General features: G+C 42.1%; 1 protein-coding gene across 1 annotated transcript in view; it reads left to right on the top strand.

Annotated features, from left to right (window-relative positions):
* The window catches only part of LOC310859021 (uncharacterized protein), a 428,722-nt gene extending 412,017 nt beyond the window's left edge, over positions 1 to 16,705 (top strand). Inside the window, exon 18 of the mRNA XM_083765368.1 lies at positions 16,696 to 16,705. The gene's annotated coding sequence lies outside the window, so the exon portion shown is untranslated. The remainder of the gene's footprint in view (positions 1 to 16,695) is intronic.
* Positions 16,706 to 17,338: the final 633 nt, after the last annotated feature.

The following is a 17,338-nucleotide window of genomic DNA, read 5'->3' as shown; positions in this document are numbered from 1 at the left end:
ATTTTCAGAATTGAAAATGTTGATAGGCATATGGGGTCTGTTGATTGTATCTGTGTGAGATGGAACGTTAACTATACTCTCAGGCATAGACACCAACTCTGCTGAACCTATATGGATAAGGTAATTCATCCCAAACCTATAACCCCCTGATAATTGGTGCCATCTATAAAAATATTTATTTTAAACCTTCAAAAGGTTCTGTAGCTTGCATAACCACTGAGCAATAGTCGTCTATTAGACGTCCATGAATGGAGACATCTTGAACAGGACAACACGTAATGAGCAGCTACTGTACTTGAAAACATTAAAAAAATACTACAAACATAAAAAATGCCAAAAGGAATTTCTTCAACAAGAAAATTGAGGAAAACAGAAACCATGGCATGCTTCTTCAGTGTTTAGAGTCTTGAACACGCGCGCGCGCACACACACACACACACACACACACACACACACACACACACACACACACACACACACACACACACACACACACACACACACACACACACACACACGCCCATACACACAGCTCTCACCATAGCTCTGTGCAAGGATAAATCAATAGGTTGTCGGGAAGCACACCTGAAACCACTGATTGGAGGCTTGGAGCCAATTTGGGACAAACCAACTCCTTGTCTGTGGACAAGCTGTTTTTTGTGTCACAGAGGGACACTGGACTTTTCCAAGACTTTGAAAGAGGCAAGTTAAATAAGGTGAAATGTATACTTATTGTACTTTGTGCCAATTTTCGAAACGGACGACATGTTGCAGATCATGTAGAAATTGTAGATCATGATTATTTGGTTCTGTCTGGTGGGAGGGGCCATGGGGGGGCCTTTTCCCCTCACTGTATATGTTTCTTTTCCCTTTTTGCTTCCTTTATGATGAATTCCTGTTCTGTTCTTTAACTATATAGAAGTGTCTATTTGTACGTCTCTAAATGTTTTGATGAATTGAACAAGGTGGACCCTGTTGTAAACAAGTGTAATGCTTAATTGGGTCGTCCCCTCACAGTTAACAGTCTTTGTATTGAGTTTGTGCTTGAAATGTACTGTAATTCTGCAAACTGTTAATAAATATTTCAATCAATCAATCAAAAGTGTAGGAGCCATCTTACTTGATTTCACATATTTGTGACTAAATGGCGCCCCCACTGGTTGCCTTGGAAAATGGCACCATGGTTAATTAAGCCACAGGCCCACAGCTGTGGGTGGAAAGAAAGACGCCAGTATAGAGATACAGATTTCAACAGCTCGCACGCATCGCACAAACAGCGCAGTTTAAAGAAAGGAAAGATACTTTATTATTTGTTTTATTGAACCCTGCACTCGTCTGTTTTTTGAGACCTTTGTTTAGTTTATGTGTGGAGCCTGTTCTACACTCACACAACACAAACTCCGTCCTGCCATAACATCAACCTGTTGCAGTCATCATCATTCACCATCGACAAACAAGTGAGTAAACAACAAGACGCCCAAGTCCCAAAGTGTGAGCACGTTGTTGAACCGTATATCTCTGGTGTTCTATAAGAAAGAAAGGCATATTGGCCCTACAGGGTGTATATTATACAGGTGTGAGCTGGGGCATTTGCCGCATTTCTCGCAGTCTGCCGCCTGTCTGGTGCTGTGTGTGTGTAGACCCTATAGGCTACCTATTGCCAAAATCAATGTATATTTTCAGATGGGGGTCTTCATGCTGAATAAATGAATAGTCACAAATAACATATGTAGGCTATATGTGGCCAACATTGGTCAGCACATAAGATAAATGTAAAGCCTATACCTATTGCCAAAATCAGGCAAAAATCTGGCAAAAATTGCAAAATTCATTGGTCAGCACATAAGATAATGTAAAGCCACTGTAGAGCTTCGATAAATCATGTTAAACTCTGCCATCTTTGATGTAAATGGCGGGTAAAAAAGGTTGCATACTCTCACCCGAGACAGGTTGAGAGTTGAGACACACACACACACACACACACACACACACACACACACACACACACACACACACACACACACACACACACACACACACACAAGCCCTACATGTACAGAATTGAACAGAACACATGGATATGAACTTATTCACAGCTAACATTGGTACACACACACACACACACACACACACACACACACACACACACACACACACACACACACACACAGAGTGCTTGAATCCAAACAAGCCCTAAATGTAGCATTTCTGTAGACTTAGATAGCATTTGATACAGACTTATAGCATGTTATGTAGACAGCACTATAATTGCATTGTATGTAGTCATAGCACGTCATAGTACATATGTATAGCATAGTAGTATAGATGTATAGTTTATATGTATAGCTTCATTATATAGATATTCCACTGTTATTTTCTTAGCTTACGCATGTTTCTTGATAAATGTTTTTATGTGATGTATTCCCATGCTTTTTTGTTCTTGCTTAATGTAAGTCGCTCTGGATTAAGAGCGTCTGCTAAATGCCTAAATTGTAAATTGTACAGAATATAGACAACACATGGATATGAACTTATTCACAGCTAACATTGGGACACACACACACACACACACACACACACACACACACACACACACACACACAAATACATAGTACTACGTAGCTATCTTGTTTTATAATGGGATGAGAGTTGCAATACCATCCAGCCCACCCATTCATTGCGGTCTGCTTATACTAACTAAAGGACATTAAACTTGCCAACATTGCAGCTGTAGAGCAAGCTTGAATTATCCTCTTTCTGTCAAGACATTCTGTGCAGTGTTGGAGTTTGGAAGCGCTCGTCGAAGTCACTGAGCGGCCCTGCGTACCACCTGTTTCGAATTTTCACATAATGCAGGAGGCAGCAGTACGACCCGTTAATAAACGCTTTCAAGCTCCACTCTGAAAAATATCACGACACGGAATTTCTTGACAGAAAGTAGCTCATAACATGTCTACGGTGGATTTTGTCATTACCTGAGTTTAAGGTCGTTTAATACAAGCAGATTGCAAATGCAATTTAAGGGCTATCATTGGATAGTGTGTGTCTGTGCACTGCAGGGAGGGGAAATCCAATCCTCTTCACTACAACAACACTCATGTGGGAAGGACAGGCCCATTCACGCACGTGCGTGTCTGTATTTTATGTTCGCAGCGACACAAATCACTATAGTTAATTGGCCTTAATCAGCCTGGTGTGGTCTGTCTGTCTCACGACAGGGGGGGGGGAGAGAGAGAGAGAGAGGAGGGTTTGGAACTTTGGAGAGATTGAGGGGGTAGACTAGGTAAAGTGAATTAGACAAAAGAGGGAGGGAGAGACACCGTAGCAAGAGAGACAGGGGGCAGAAGAGACATGGAGGTATAGCTTAGAACGGTGCAGGTTTCTCTGGAGACGGCCTGGACACATGCAGGGCTCCAGACTAACTTTTTCACAGGTAGCACTGGTGCCACCTACGACTACCTTTTCAATTGGTAGCGCCACCACAAATTAGGTAGCACTATTTTCGTTGTATAGCGTGGTATTAATACATCTTATCATGCCATTTATTTATGTAGTGGTTTCCATAAAACCCCCTACAAAGGTCACTGTGTAAAAAACAGCAACCTACCTGGTTATACTTCAAAACACTGTATATGGTTTGAACCCAACACAAAGTCACTCAGTCAATAAAGCCAATATTTATATTCCACACACAGAAAGTCAGTTTAAGGTAGGGATGCACCGATCCGGCTTTTTGGCATTCGATACCGATTTCGATACATGGGGGTCCAGTATCTGCCGATACAGAGTACCGATCCGATACCCCCCACAAAGAAACGTAATAACCTATTAAGCTGTATGCCTCACTGTGTGGAGTCTGGAATCATTATTTTGTGTAAGGCAACACCAAGGCTTGACTTAAACATTACTTTCCCAACTTTGTATAAAAAAAATTAACAAACACAGATATAAATGCACTGAATTATTTATTAAATAACTGTGCAACAATTAGACCAGGTTAATGTGTGCGCAGGCTAGCCTGGCTGCATTCCACATGTTATACTGTCAATACTACTAGGGCTGACCCAAAAAAATCGATTAATCGATGTTCAATCGATACGCAAGGGAATCGATTTTTAAATTTTGATTCGAATAGTCATTAAAAAAATAGCGGACGCTTTTGGTCCGCGAGACGGCCCCATTTGGTCCGCGAGCCATGCTTGCGCCTCGCAGCACCTCGCAACGCCTCCTCTTTCCCCGTGTTAAAAACAAGGAAGCGCACCACAGCTCAGTGGACATTAAATATAGGCTACCATGTTTTATAAGTCATAAAAACATTACTTACACCCAAATGAAAACTTCACAGATTATAGATCACATGGAATTATAACAATCTGTTGAGTATTGCCTGAATAATGCCACTATAAAATCTCAACTTTTATCGACGCGCCTTTGCGCTGAGAACCTTGCGGAGCCTGGCGGTGTAGGCTACATTATACTTGTGATTCCTGCTTGGATTCACATGGTGACTGCGCTCACCGAAAATTCAAAGATCTGCAATCTCATGCGCTGCGTTGTGCATATTGGCTGAGTATAATGGCACGAATGAAACTAGGCCTATAGATTTATTTTGGCGATGCGGAGAATTGTAATTATGTAGCCTATTTGCCTGTGTTTTTTCTTTTAATTATGTTTTTTTTTGTGCGCCGATGGTGACGCTCCACTTGTTTCAGCCTGTAGGCCTACAGCACTTTGGTCAGCTTTTATTGTTTTAAATGTGCTATATAAATAAAGTTTGATTTAGGCCTATATTGGAGCAGGTGCTGGCAAATAACTAATTACTGTAATGCCATGCAGTGAAGTTGCGCAAATGTCCACTCAATTAGCAAACGGAGCTGCTCTGCAGCACAATTACTGCAGATCTCTTCTTAAAGTTTACTTATTATGGTTTACTTTCAACCATAAACCATAATATGATTGACAAACCTTGGATTATAATTCTTCATCGACCAACAGCGCATGCAGCATGACTATGAGGTAATTTAACTATGTGGGATTTCTCCATCGGCATCGCATGTCGATAAAAATGGGATTTCACTAGTGGCATTATTCAGGCAATACTCAACAGATTGTTATAATTCCAAGTGATCTATAATCTGTGCAGTTTATATATTTTTTCCCATACGCACACTCACAGTCACATTAACTTTATGATCAATCAAATTAACCGTGGTTGATTTTATTTCTGACAAGTGTCAGGCTTGAAGAGTTCATTCATGTTACCGTTCGTTTACAATTGACAGAGGAGTTTGGATTATATATTTTTTTATTTGATGGAGAGGTAATGCCTGTTTCAGGCGCTGTTTAATTGTTAAATAAAAGACCAATCCAATATGCGATCCTCTCTCCTCTCTCTTTAAAATAAATGATACCAATCGAAGCATGCCTTTCTCTCCGCTATAGCGTTGTTTAAACCAAAGAGTCACTGCTCGCATCGCGCCGCGCCTCGCATCGCGCACGCACGCACGCACCCACCCCCCCCACCCGCCCCCCCCCCCCCCCCCCCCCGTTGGGTTTCGAATCGTCGAAGTTCGAAACAAATTAATATCGATTAATCGATCATTAAAAACGTAATCGAAGGTCAGCCCTAAATACTACACTGCTGTGTCACAGAGGAGGTAGAGTTGTTTTCATACTGTAATTACACATAATTATCGGATCGGATAATGGATCGGCCACCGATCCGATACCCGATCTAGAATTTTAGCCTGGATCGGCGCCGATCTCCGATACGAGTATCGGTGCATCCCTAGTTTAAGGTTTTGTGTTGAAAATTAAATGCAGTCCAAACCTTTGGGATTAATAAAGTGACAATTTGTACAATATCCCATTATCCAAAATAATTCCTTATTATAATATTTTTACATTTTGGAAAAAATCTTTTGCAATGTGAAATGCCAACGAATTCTTAATCCTTTTCCTTGTCTTCATGGGCCAACTTGTGAAAGCTGCATACTTTTATTGTGAAGGCAAAAGTTTCTGATTGCTCTTAGAGCCTGCATATCTCCGCGTGCTGAAAATAGCTGATCTACAAGATCACAATGTGTCGCGGACGTGACGCGTTGTGAGCTTGTAGATCAGCTATTTTCAGCACACACTTTGAATAAATCAGGCATCAGTGCTCTTCACTCACTGGGAGGGAGATTAATGTATTTTGTTGGCCGATAATCATGTATGGACACAGGCTACCTCCTCGATGCAAAAATAACAAGTTCCAGTGAAATTGTACAGCTGAGAAAGATTAGTTAATTTGTGTCGGATAAACTGCGTTCAGACCTGAATATATATTCACCTCGGTTCGTCCAGTTTGTACCGTGGCAGGTCGCGCTGTGCCCGTTTGCGCAATTCTCGTCTTTGCATTGACTTTGTATGTAATCGCGCCGCTCTGACCATCCAAGTCTGAAGGGCTTATTGGTGGGTTTTCGTGAACGATCGTTCTTTTAACACTGGGCGTCAGGCGAACGTCTAATGTTTTTATCAATGGAACGGGCAAGCACTGCGGGATGTTTCTTTCCTCCACTCATCCTTCCAGCAAGTCGCACCTGTGCGACCTCGTTAAATTTTAACTCGCACGTTAAGAAATTAAGTATCATTATGCGACCTATTAAGTCGAACGCTGGAGCCCTGGACACATGACTCATTATCACTGCTCTTTCCCTCCCAATCTCTGTCCCTGCTGCTCTGGACAGGTGCTCCTCTGTCCCTGCTGCTCTGTCACTGCCTAGCCGATGGAAGGGGAAGAACAGAGGACAGACCAGGAGAAGAGATGAGAAGGAGAGATAAAGGTAAGGGGTGTGTGTGTGTCTAATATGCATTCAATGTAATGCTCCACAATGGCATGAGCGCTCTCCGTGGTGCTGAACTGCTAGCCTGTGTGTGATTTGTGCTGTACTGTGCATGCTGTGGTCAGATCAGATGGGTGGGCCGTGCAGAACACTTTACGCGATTTTTCAAGTGGGCCCTTGATCCAAGAACATTTTGGGAACCACTGCATTAATGGGCTTTTCATGACCTGAACCTGTATACAGCACATAGTGGTTGAGAGGTTGGACTGTATACAGCATAGTGGTTGATGAGGTTGGACTGTATACAACATAGTGGTTGAGAGGTTGGACTGTATACAACATAGTGGTTGATGAGGTTGGACTGTATACAACATAGTGGTTGATGAGGTTGGACTGTATACAACATAGTGGTTGATGAGGTTGGACTGTATACAACATAGTGGTTGATGAGGTTGGACTGTATACAACATAGTGGTTGATGAGGTTGGACTGTATACAACATAGTGGTTGATGATGTTGGACTGTATACAGCATAGTGGTTGATGAGGTTGGACTGTATACAACATAGTGGTTGAGAGGTTGGACTGTATACAACATAGTGGTTGATGAGGTTGGACTGTATACAACATAGTGGTTGATGAGGTTGGACTGTATACAACATAGTGGTTGATGAGGTTGGACTGTATACAACATAGTGGTTGATGAGGTTGGACTGTATACAACATAGTGGTTGATGAGGTTGGACTGTATACAACATAGTGGTTGATGAGGTTGGACTGTATACAACATAGTGGTTGATGAGGTTGGACTGTATACAACATAGTGGTTGATGAGGTTGGACTGTATACAACATAGTGGTTGATGAGGTTGGACTGTATACAACATAGTGGTTGATGAGGTTGGACTGTATACAACATAGTGGTTGATGATGTTGGACTGTATACAACATAGTGGTTGAGAGGTTGGACTGTATACAACATAGTGGTTGATGAGGTTGGACTGTATACAACATAGTGGTTGATGAGGTTGGACTGTATACAACATAGTGGTTGATGAGGGAGGGGTTGGGAATGGCAGCCCAAACATACGCATTGCTCCCGGGCCTGGCTTTAGCTTGTTCCGCCACTGAGCAGTCCCACTTGTGGAGTGCCAAGGGCCGAATGTCCTCCATTCAGGGCGTGCCAACGTTAAGCCTGTTCCCACAGCTTCAGACGGGTACAGTGCTTTGAGAGGGTGCTAGAACTCTTGTGTCTCACTAGAGGAAAAATAAAATGCGTCCTCAAGAGCAAGAGGGCCTCTATTCTTTATCCCCCCCCCCCCCCCTCTCTCGTGCGAACCGCCACAATTGTCATGCCGTTGCGAGGCTTCTCGGAGACGAGAGAGACCTTTACAAACCACGGCCCCGTCGGCCTGCTTTTCAACTCGAGGCGGCCGGGAGACAAAAACGATACAGCCGTGCGGCGTGAATGGCAACAGAGGGAGCAGCGAGGAGACGAGTGTGACAATTGGTTCAAAGGCTGCATGGTTAGGGCTCCACAGCCTCTATGTTTTAGCTCTTTATTTGCATTGTGGCTCCAGGAGAGCTTCTTGTTTCTCTGGGCTTCCCTTTCATGTCAAGAGTCTGAGAAACCCAGCCAGCATTTAATGTGTTTTCAAAACAGCCCCCACTACTATACACAGCACTGACCTTTCTGCTGTAGTTCTGACTCAACACAGCAGGATATGCTGCTTCCGATCAAATAAACCCCTCATTTTGCTCGTTAATGCATTGCAGCGATTCCCAACCTGTGGGCCGAGGCTCTCAAATCAAGTTTAACCCATTTAGATTTGTTACACCTTTAACCCATTCTGACCTGAGATCAGATTCATACGAGGTTTCCGCCGGACACACACTGGTCTGATGAACCCATTCTGACCTGAGATCAGATTCTAAAAATGTCAGTCGCTCTTCGATTTTTTCAAAAATAGCAGACCTACAAGCTAGTAGCGCGCCACTCGGTGGCACGCTATGAGCTTGTAGATCTGCTATTTTTCAATAGCTAAAGCATAACATGATGCTGACAAATGGGTGCCCGTTAAGAATGGGTTAAATCCGAGAAAGCATTTGTGTCATTTTACCGCTTATCTACATATTCTAACTCCCCCCCCCCCCCCCCCCCCAAATGCCCTGCTTGATTATACTACATATCATCATATCAGATCATATACTACATATCATATATCATATCATATATTACTGTACATATCATATCAGATCATATACTACATATCATCAGATCAGATCATATGCTACATATCATCAGATCAGATCATATGCTACATATAATCATATCAGATCATATACTAAATCGTCACAACAAACACATCTCAAGCCTGAGATGTGTTTAGAGCTTGTAGATCTGCTCTTTTGCTATTTTAAGAATTCTAATCCTGAAAAGAAAGCGTATTGGACATAATGAGGTTTCCACCCGACAGAGATGATGTTTAAAATACAGTACAGTAGCATGAATTAAAAAAAAGTACAATCGACGTTTTCCCAGAGGCTTTTATTTTATTTTATCGGCCTCGGCTCTTAATCGGTAATTAAAGTATTCCAATCATACTGTATGTGACTTCAAAGCCAGACAGAATTAGCATTGTGTTCTGCACACCAAAGACTTGTGCGCTCGCATTAGCTGACACCACTTAACGTGCGCACAAAGCACTGTAGGGGTCATCACATTATCATACATACATGCAAGTACAATAAATATAGAAAACATGTTTCTAAGTTGCGCTAATTACCGGTAGTTCTTTATTCCCACACGCTAAATACGTTTCCTCCCCCAATTAGGTTGTCTGTATGAAAGGAGCTCTTTGAAGGTGTTTTGAGAGTAATTAATGCCAGAAGGAATCGGCATGAAAGGAATGGGGGGGGGGGGGGGGGGGGAGAGAGACATCTGTGGATTGGACATTTCTTCTTTTTAGGACTATTCAAATCTCCTGATTAGGAAGACAAGCGCCATTTTAACTCTTGGAATTGAAAACCTTTTTATTATGCATTTTATAGAAACAACTGACAAGACAAGTAGTAACGTAACCAAAACGTTCACTGTTGCATAAAGGGACTGCATGGCTGCCCATTAAAACATTTTAAAATCTCAGGGCTATATCTTGCCCTTCTTACCTACATTTATTTGCCTTTCGCAATTTTTTTCACTATTTTGAAAAATCTTTTATATAGTTCAAATAGCCGATCTACAAGCTCACTGCGTGGCGCTGTAGATCGGCTTAAAGGGTTATTCAAAATAGTGAAAAATGGCAAATAAGTTTAGGGATAAGGGATATAGCCCTCAGAGTTAAATCAAGTTAAAATGTGTGTGCAGGTCTAGACGTGCAAACCAGACTAACTCAGTCGGAAGAGTGAAGTAGTGTTAATTTGTATTAGCAATTGTTTTTATAGAATTTTAATAAACGCGTCACGTTGTGTGTTACATTGTGTGTTCAAGACTCTAAACACTGAAGAAGCCTGCCATTGTTTTCGTTTCCCTCAATTTTCTTGTTGAAGAATTTTATTTTGCAACTCGTATTACTATTCTTGTGTTGCCACAAATGTCCCCAACACAAGTATATTGTAGACTTTGAGAAATAGACAATGTGAGGACCATTTTCCTGGTCTTGGTGTTTTGTGGTTTTATACAAGTTGCAGATTCACTATTTTGAGTGTGCAACACTGACCGGTAATTCAACTCGGGCTTAATGGTCAATGGTAAAAATGCCGTTTAAAGGGACACTTTAAAATATATATATATATATGTTAATGACGTTTAGAAGCTTTAGATCACTTTCCTGGGGGTCTTTATGTGTGTAATATGTGGTTTTAGATATTTTAGATTGTACCTGTTGTCTCTGATGTCATGGACACTGGTCTCACTACCTTCCTGGACTACAATTCCCATAATTCTTTGGTGCACTGCTCCTCCTTGTGGATAGGGGGAGAGCTGTCTTACTGAGACAACATGTAGTCCAGGAAGGAAGTGAGCCCAGTGTCCATGACATCAGAGACAACAGGCTCACTGCTACAATCTAAAATATCTAAAACCACACATATAAAGACCCCCAGGAAAGTGTTCTAAAGCTTCTAAACGTCATAAACATATATTTTTTTGCAAAAAGGGTGAAGTGTCCCTTTAACAGGGGTCATCAAAATGTCCATTTTAGATTTTGTGTTTTACGCTTATAATCTTATTTTGAGTCCCAATTACTGAATGTCAAGTCTCCAGGTTTTGTTCAGACTATGACATTGATTTACTACGACACTAGGAGTCCCCCTAGGACAGTTGTTCTCAAATGTTTTATTAAGGACCCCCATAACTCTGAGAGTACAAATCTGCTATGGTCCATGGGCTATCTTTTTATGGCTTTCTGGTAATATTATTGTCTACTCATTTTGTATGTCGGTGGTAAAAATTGAATTTTGTCCACCGCAAGCCAACATGGAAATTATGGCAATAAAGTGTGCTCGCGTGCATAATGATATAGAACACAAAGAAGTAAATAATAGATGAAACATTCAGACTCTTGCAGGGTTTTATGTTGTCATGCTGATGTATCCTGTCTCCTCTCCACTGCCGCACATCTCACTTTTCATAAATATCATTCTCACAAGCCTCCGGGGCCACTCTGAGACCTCTGCACCGATTTCCACAAGCAAGCCACCCTCTAGAGACACACACACACACACACACACACACACACACACACACACACCACACCAGACGACTGCTTTCTAACAACCTAACATAATATGGGTTCCCAGAATCCCACACCTGACTGCCACACCAAGCTCTGTGCGTTGCTATAGCAACGCGCCCACACATCATTGAAGTGTATATATCCACAATTCCTTTACTTTATTCCACACTGTGTTCATGTACTGTCTGTAGCCGGAATCCATCTGTAGTTCCGTACTCTCTCAGAGTTCAATTAACGCTGGATTCTATAGTCTTCATCAGGGAGCATGACAACTCCGACAAGCAGCAGCATAATAATTAGTATGGCAAATTCAACGGTGGCAGAGACAGTCTCTCTGGCTGTCTGTCATGTGTCTGAGTGTCTCTCTCTTCTCTCTCTGGCTGTCTGTTATGTGTCTGAGTGTCTCTCTCTCTCTCTTCTAGGCACGGTCTGAGATTAAATTAGGCTTCTTCCAAGTTTGACTCTGGCAGAGGGAGAGAGAGGGAGACTCGATGGGGATTGATGGGTGAATAGAGTTTGTAGACTTGTGTCTTTGCAGGAGGTGAGGCTGACATTGTGTTTAAATGTGCAGGAGTTTCCCATGGGTTTCCGTCTGTTTGGAACTACAAGACTGGTTATGAAGGGAAATATGATATTAACGTTCTGAGCTTATTTTTATTTCAATTGGCCAAAGCAGAATAGAATGACAATTTGGCTTCCCTAACTCGACACCACCCGCCAAACACTGGCACTGCCACCAAAAATGCCTCCCGTCCACACTCACGCCGCCAATGCGAACCTGGCAACACTGCCCTGTCTTCTAATAGGCCCACACTAGCTCTCAGAATCTGATTTTGATCTCCCGCAGGAGAAGAGAAACGAGGAAGGAGAGGAATTTTCGCCTCACGATTTAGCTTATTCCTTTAAATCTCTGTATATTAAATATCGCTCTCTCAGCGAATCTCTTAGTTACATCAACGTTGTTCTTTCACAGTTTTTGGTTTGTCCCAAACTATTACAATTACACCGTTCGAATTCGCCATTTCATTGCGCACACACACACGCACACGCACACCTGGAAGCCACGATCTCTCTCTCTCGCCACGCCACGCACGCACACACACACGCACACACACACACACACACACAGGAATAGCCGTGCAGCCTATACACGGCGGCAGCGAGACAGAACGTTAGAATCTTGAGTTTCATTAAATAACTGTCTTTCTCCGCACGCGCACGTGCGCACACAACATTATTCAAGTGAAATGCGTAACGCCAATATTGGGCTAATATAGGCTACCAATACAGGACGTTATAATCTTCACTTTCATTAAATAACTCTGTCTTTCTCCGCACGCGCACGTGCGCACACAACATTATTCAAGTGAAATGCATAACGCCAATATTGGCCTAATATAGGCTACCAATATGTGGGTAGCCTACAGGGATTTACCCACGGAATGAATATATATATATATATATATATATATATATTAGAGCTGGGACTCGATTAAAAAAATTAATCTAATTAATCAGAGGCTTTGCGATTAATTCATCTAGATTAATCGCATTTTAATCGCATATCAATATTCAACCCGAGAACAGCGAGAAACCTTTTTTTTTAATGTTTTTTGGTATCCCAGTGAATCAACGAATAGTGACTACAGGATACCACTCATTTTCAACATTTTACTGTCATTAATATACCTGTTGTGGAAATAATAATAAAAAGTCACCCCATTCTGTGTTGCCTAGAACTGGAGGTCTGAATTTTTTTTAGTAACGGTAACAAGTACATCTCAGTGACATCACAAAGCTGTACTTACTTCATATTGTTACTGTTTTTTGTCAGACCTCCAGTTCTAGGCAACACAAAATGGGGTGACTTTTTATTATTTCCAGTTTTCAGTACTATAGAAAAGCGCCCAGTGAGAAACGTTCCGCGGTGAAAAAAAAGGTGCGATTAATTTATCTGTAGTTAATCGCGATTAATTTTTCTGTAGTTAATTAATCTAAATTAATCGCAATTAGTCCCGGCCCTAATATATATATATATATATATATATATATATATATTCATCTATACCAGGGCTGCCCACACTTCTTTTTACTTCAGAGCTACTTTCAAAACAACCAGTCATATACCCACCAAATAAAACTATCATCCCATTGCAGAAAATAGTTACAAAATGTAATTGAGGCTACATACAGTGGTGTCCCCTTCGTCTGTACCAGGCTGACTTCTATAAGTTTTGAAAGGTACCTTTCTTTTTTTTTTCTTTATTTACCCAGGGAAGTAGCTGAGCACAGGTGCTCATTTTCAGCAACGCCCTGCACATCGAAACACACACACACACACACACACACACACACACACACACACACACACACACACACACACACACACACACACACACACACACACACACACACACAAAATGTCATGTCAAAGGTACCTCTGGAAGCCACACCTCTGATGGGTAGGGTTTAGTCTTAAGGGGTGTGTTTTTTTCACCCACTGTGTAATACAATGAATGGACGGTAGGTGGCAGTAGTACAGAGGCCAGAGAAACTATAAGACAAACGCACATGGAATGGGAAATAGAGGGGGGGGAATGGAAATGGTAGGGTTTTTATTTTTGGTATTTGACTTTGCTACTGATGATTGTACGCAACAACAACTATTCCATTGTGTGTTTGAGCTGACAGGCCCTTTTTTATGTCAATCAATAAAGTCATCTCAGGTCATCTCAAGCGGCAGATGCAAAAATAGTTTTTTATATTAAAACTATATATTTTTTTAGGGCCATGTCATGTGCTCTACCTGCAAATCTATAACTTTTGGGCACCGCTTAACGTCAGATCAGGGGTTTTGTCGGCCAGCGCCAAAAATGCTCCCCGACAGCATAATCGGAGCAAATACCGGGCAGTGTGTATGAGCCATAACGTGTTGACTACACTACACTAATAAGGACACATAATAATAACTAATAACCCATCCGTTACTACATGTGGAGTCAACTCCCGCAATTTCCTTCTTCCCATAGTGCGCGGCAACGTAACTCTGGGATGAGCGGCCGCGAAATTCTAGTTTTCAATATTCCTTTTTATATAGTACTGTATGTGCATGCTTGCATGTGTGTGTGTGTGTGTGTGTGTGTGTGTGCGCGCGTGCATGCGTGCGTGATTATAATACATGTAGTATGCACCTCAATTAACGAGTGAGTCACAAGTTGAGGATGTCAGCGCTGTGCCGCTGCTCGCCTGGCTGTCGTCATCCTTAACGAGGCCAGAGCGCCTGCCTTTAGCTCCCATGAGGAGGCCAGGCTTCATGTCAAGGACCCCCGAAATGATATGCATTTGGCTGTGGAGTGCCTGCCGACCCCCTGCACAATCTCCAAAATATTTTGTGACAGTTCTGTTACAATGACTGCATGAGGCTGCTACTGAGAGCTCCAAGAAGCTCCAGTGCAAGCCAAATGTTCGTCAGTGTTGGGGGCCCCACCTGCTCTGCTGTGCTACGCAATCTTATGTATACATTTATGTGTAGAGTATCTGAGTCAGTAAATGACATCATTGATGTCATTCCTAACCCGATACGTAGTTCTGTCAGGTTCTCCTCCAGACTGTGGAACCATTGGCGAACTTGTTTGTATGTTCGAAACTGAACATGGTGGAACTCTTTTTATTGTATATTTCTTTCTATATTATTTTTTATCTGTTGTATTGTTGTTTTTGCAATAAAGATTGAATTGAATTGTTCGCTTTGAAATATTCAAAGAATATAACACGTTTTTAGGATCTATGAGCTTGTAGATCTGCCATTTTAGAAAAATCGTGAAAATGTGGTGCAAATCTTTCAATATATGTTCTTTCACAGCGAACGTTTTTAACTCAAATCTTTGCTTCTGGGGGGTCCCTGGAACAACATATTTTCAGATCTGTGGCCAAATTCAGATAATTCTGGGGGTCCTTGACATGAAAAAGGTTGAGCGCCACTGACATAGAAACATGGGTTTCTCAGAAAACTGTTTGGATTTAGAAGCAATTCTTTTAGAATCTGCCTGTTTAAATGGGTTAAGAAAAGGATCAAAGCAAGGCTCTCCTATAAATGGTAAATGGTGCATTCATATAGCGCCTTTATCCAAAGCGCTTTACATAGAATGTGCATTACATTCAACCATTCATTCACACACACATTCATACACCGATTGCGGCGGAAGGCATGCAAGGTACCAACCAGCACATCGGGAGCAATTTGGGGTTCAGTGTCTTGCCCAAGGACACTTCGACATGTAGACGGGAGGAGCCGGGATTTGAACCGCCGACCCAGGGATCATTGGACGACCTGCTCTACCTCTTGAGCCACAGTCGCCCTTGAATCCTATAGTAACACAAAGTCCGTAATAAAAAGTCCCTAGTTGTAACTAAGGGTGATCTGGCCTTTGCTGTCCGAGCTCCTAGGCTCTGGAGTCTGGAATGCTTTACCTGAGACAAGTGATTCCCTTATATCGCTTAAATCACTATTAAAATCGTACTCGTTCCAGAAAGCATTCCTATAAGTGTAAATACATACAGTGCACATACTGTATAGCCTTAGCCTACTGTGTTTCAATAGCAACAGACTAGTGTTGGCACTGACTGAACCTTCGCTATGAAACACACATACATAGTACCCCTACTTATGTGGCATTCACGTTCACGCACACACGTCACGTATGCACACGCACCCACAAACACGCACATACCCACCTTGCACTCGAGGTGGGTCGTTCTGGTTCACAACGTCAGTGCGTGCACAGCATATTAATTTTAGGTTTGATTTGGGTCACTCAATGTCCTTACTTTACCCCCCAGGTAAGCGGCTCCCTGCTGTACTGTCTGTCTATTTAAGTAGAAATGGCATTTACAGTTATCTTTCTCACACACACACACACACACACACACACACACACACACACACAGACAGACATGCACACGCACACACAGAGGGAGGGGGGAGTAGGAGAGAGAAAGTGCACAGTCCATCCCTTTTATATTTCTTCGTTTATCAAAGGAGACAACGAGCCTCGGCCACAGGGGTGAAGGAAGAGGCTCTTGTGGCATCTTGAGACCAACCCAATCGTTTTAAAGCAGGCACACCATCAGCAGCAGGATAAGCCCCAACTCAGCACTGTTCCGACTAGTTGTATTAATACCGATGGGCATTAGTAACTTATAGTTAACTTACTGAGTCCCTCAGTGTTCTATACTAGCGTATTTGACAAGCTCACATACACGACGTTGTGTTGTGAGCTTGTTGATCTGCTATTTTCAGAGAAAGCTTTCCCTACAATATGGATGCCCATTATCATCCGTACTGGAGGCCAGTCTTTGACGTCAGTAACAATCAATGTTTTTAATAGCCATCTATTGTCTGTTGCTGACGTGTGTGTGTGTGTGTGTGTGTGTGTGTGTATATATATATATATATATATATATATATATATATACGTTTTTGAGGGGCGCTGGCCCCTCCTATGCCCAGCTTTGTGCGCCTGTGTCTACCCCATAGTGACATGATTTGATTAGCTGAGCACGGAATGTGTACCACATTTGGGATGATTTGATTGGCGGAATGTAATGATGTATGTATGATGATAAGAGTGCCCCTCACTTCACACAAGTGTAATGTTTTTACACTCGTCTATTGTCTATTGTGTTAATGACATCAGGGATGACGTCAATGTGTTAATAACATCAGGGATGACGTCAATGTGTTAATGACATCAGGGATGACGTCAATGTGTTAATGACAT

The sequence above is a fragment of the Protomyctophum parallelum genome, assembly GCF_964188405.1.
Source record: "Protomyctophum parallelum genome assembly, chromosome: 5".
NCBI classification, from domain to species: domain Eukaryota; kingdom Metazoa; phylum Chordata; class Actinopteri; order Myctophiformes; family Myctophidae; genus Protomyctophum; species Protomyctophum parallelum.
Note: the sequence above shows the minus strand (reverse complement) of the source record. Positions and strands in the feature narration are given on the sequence as shown.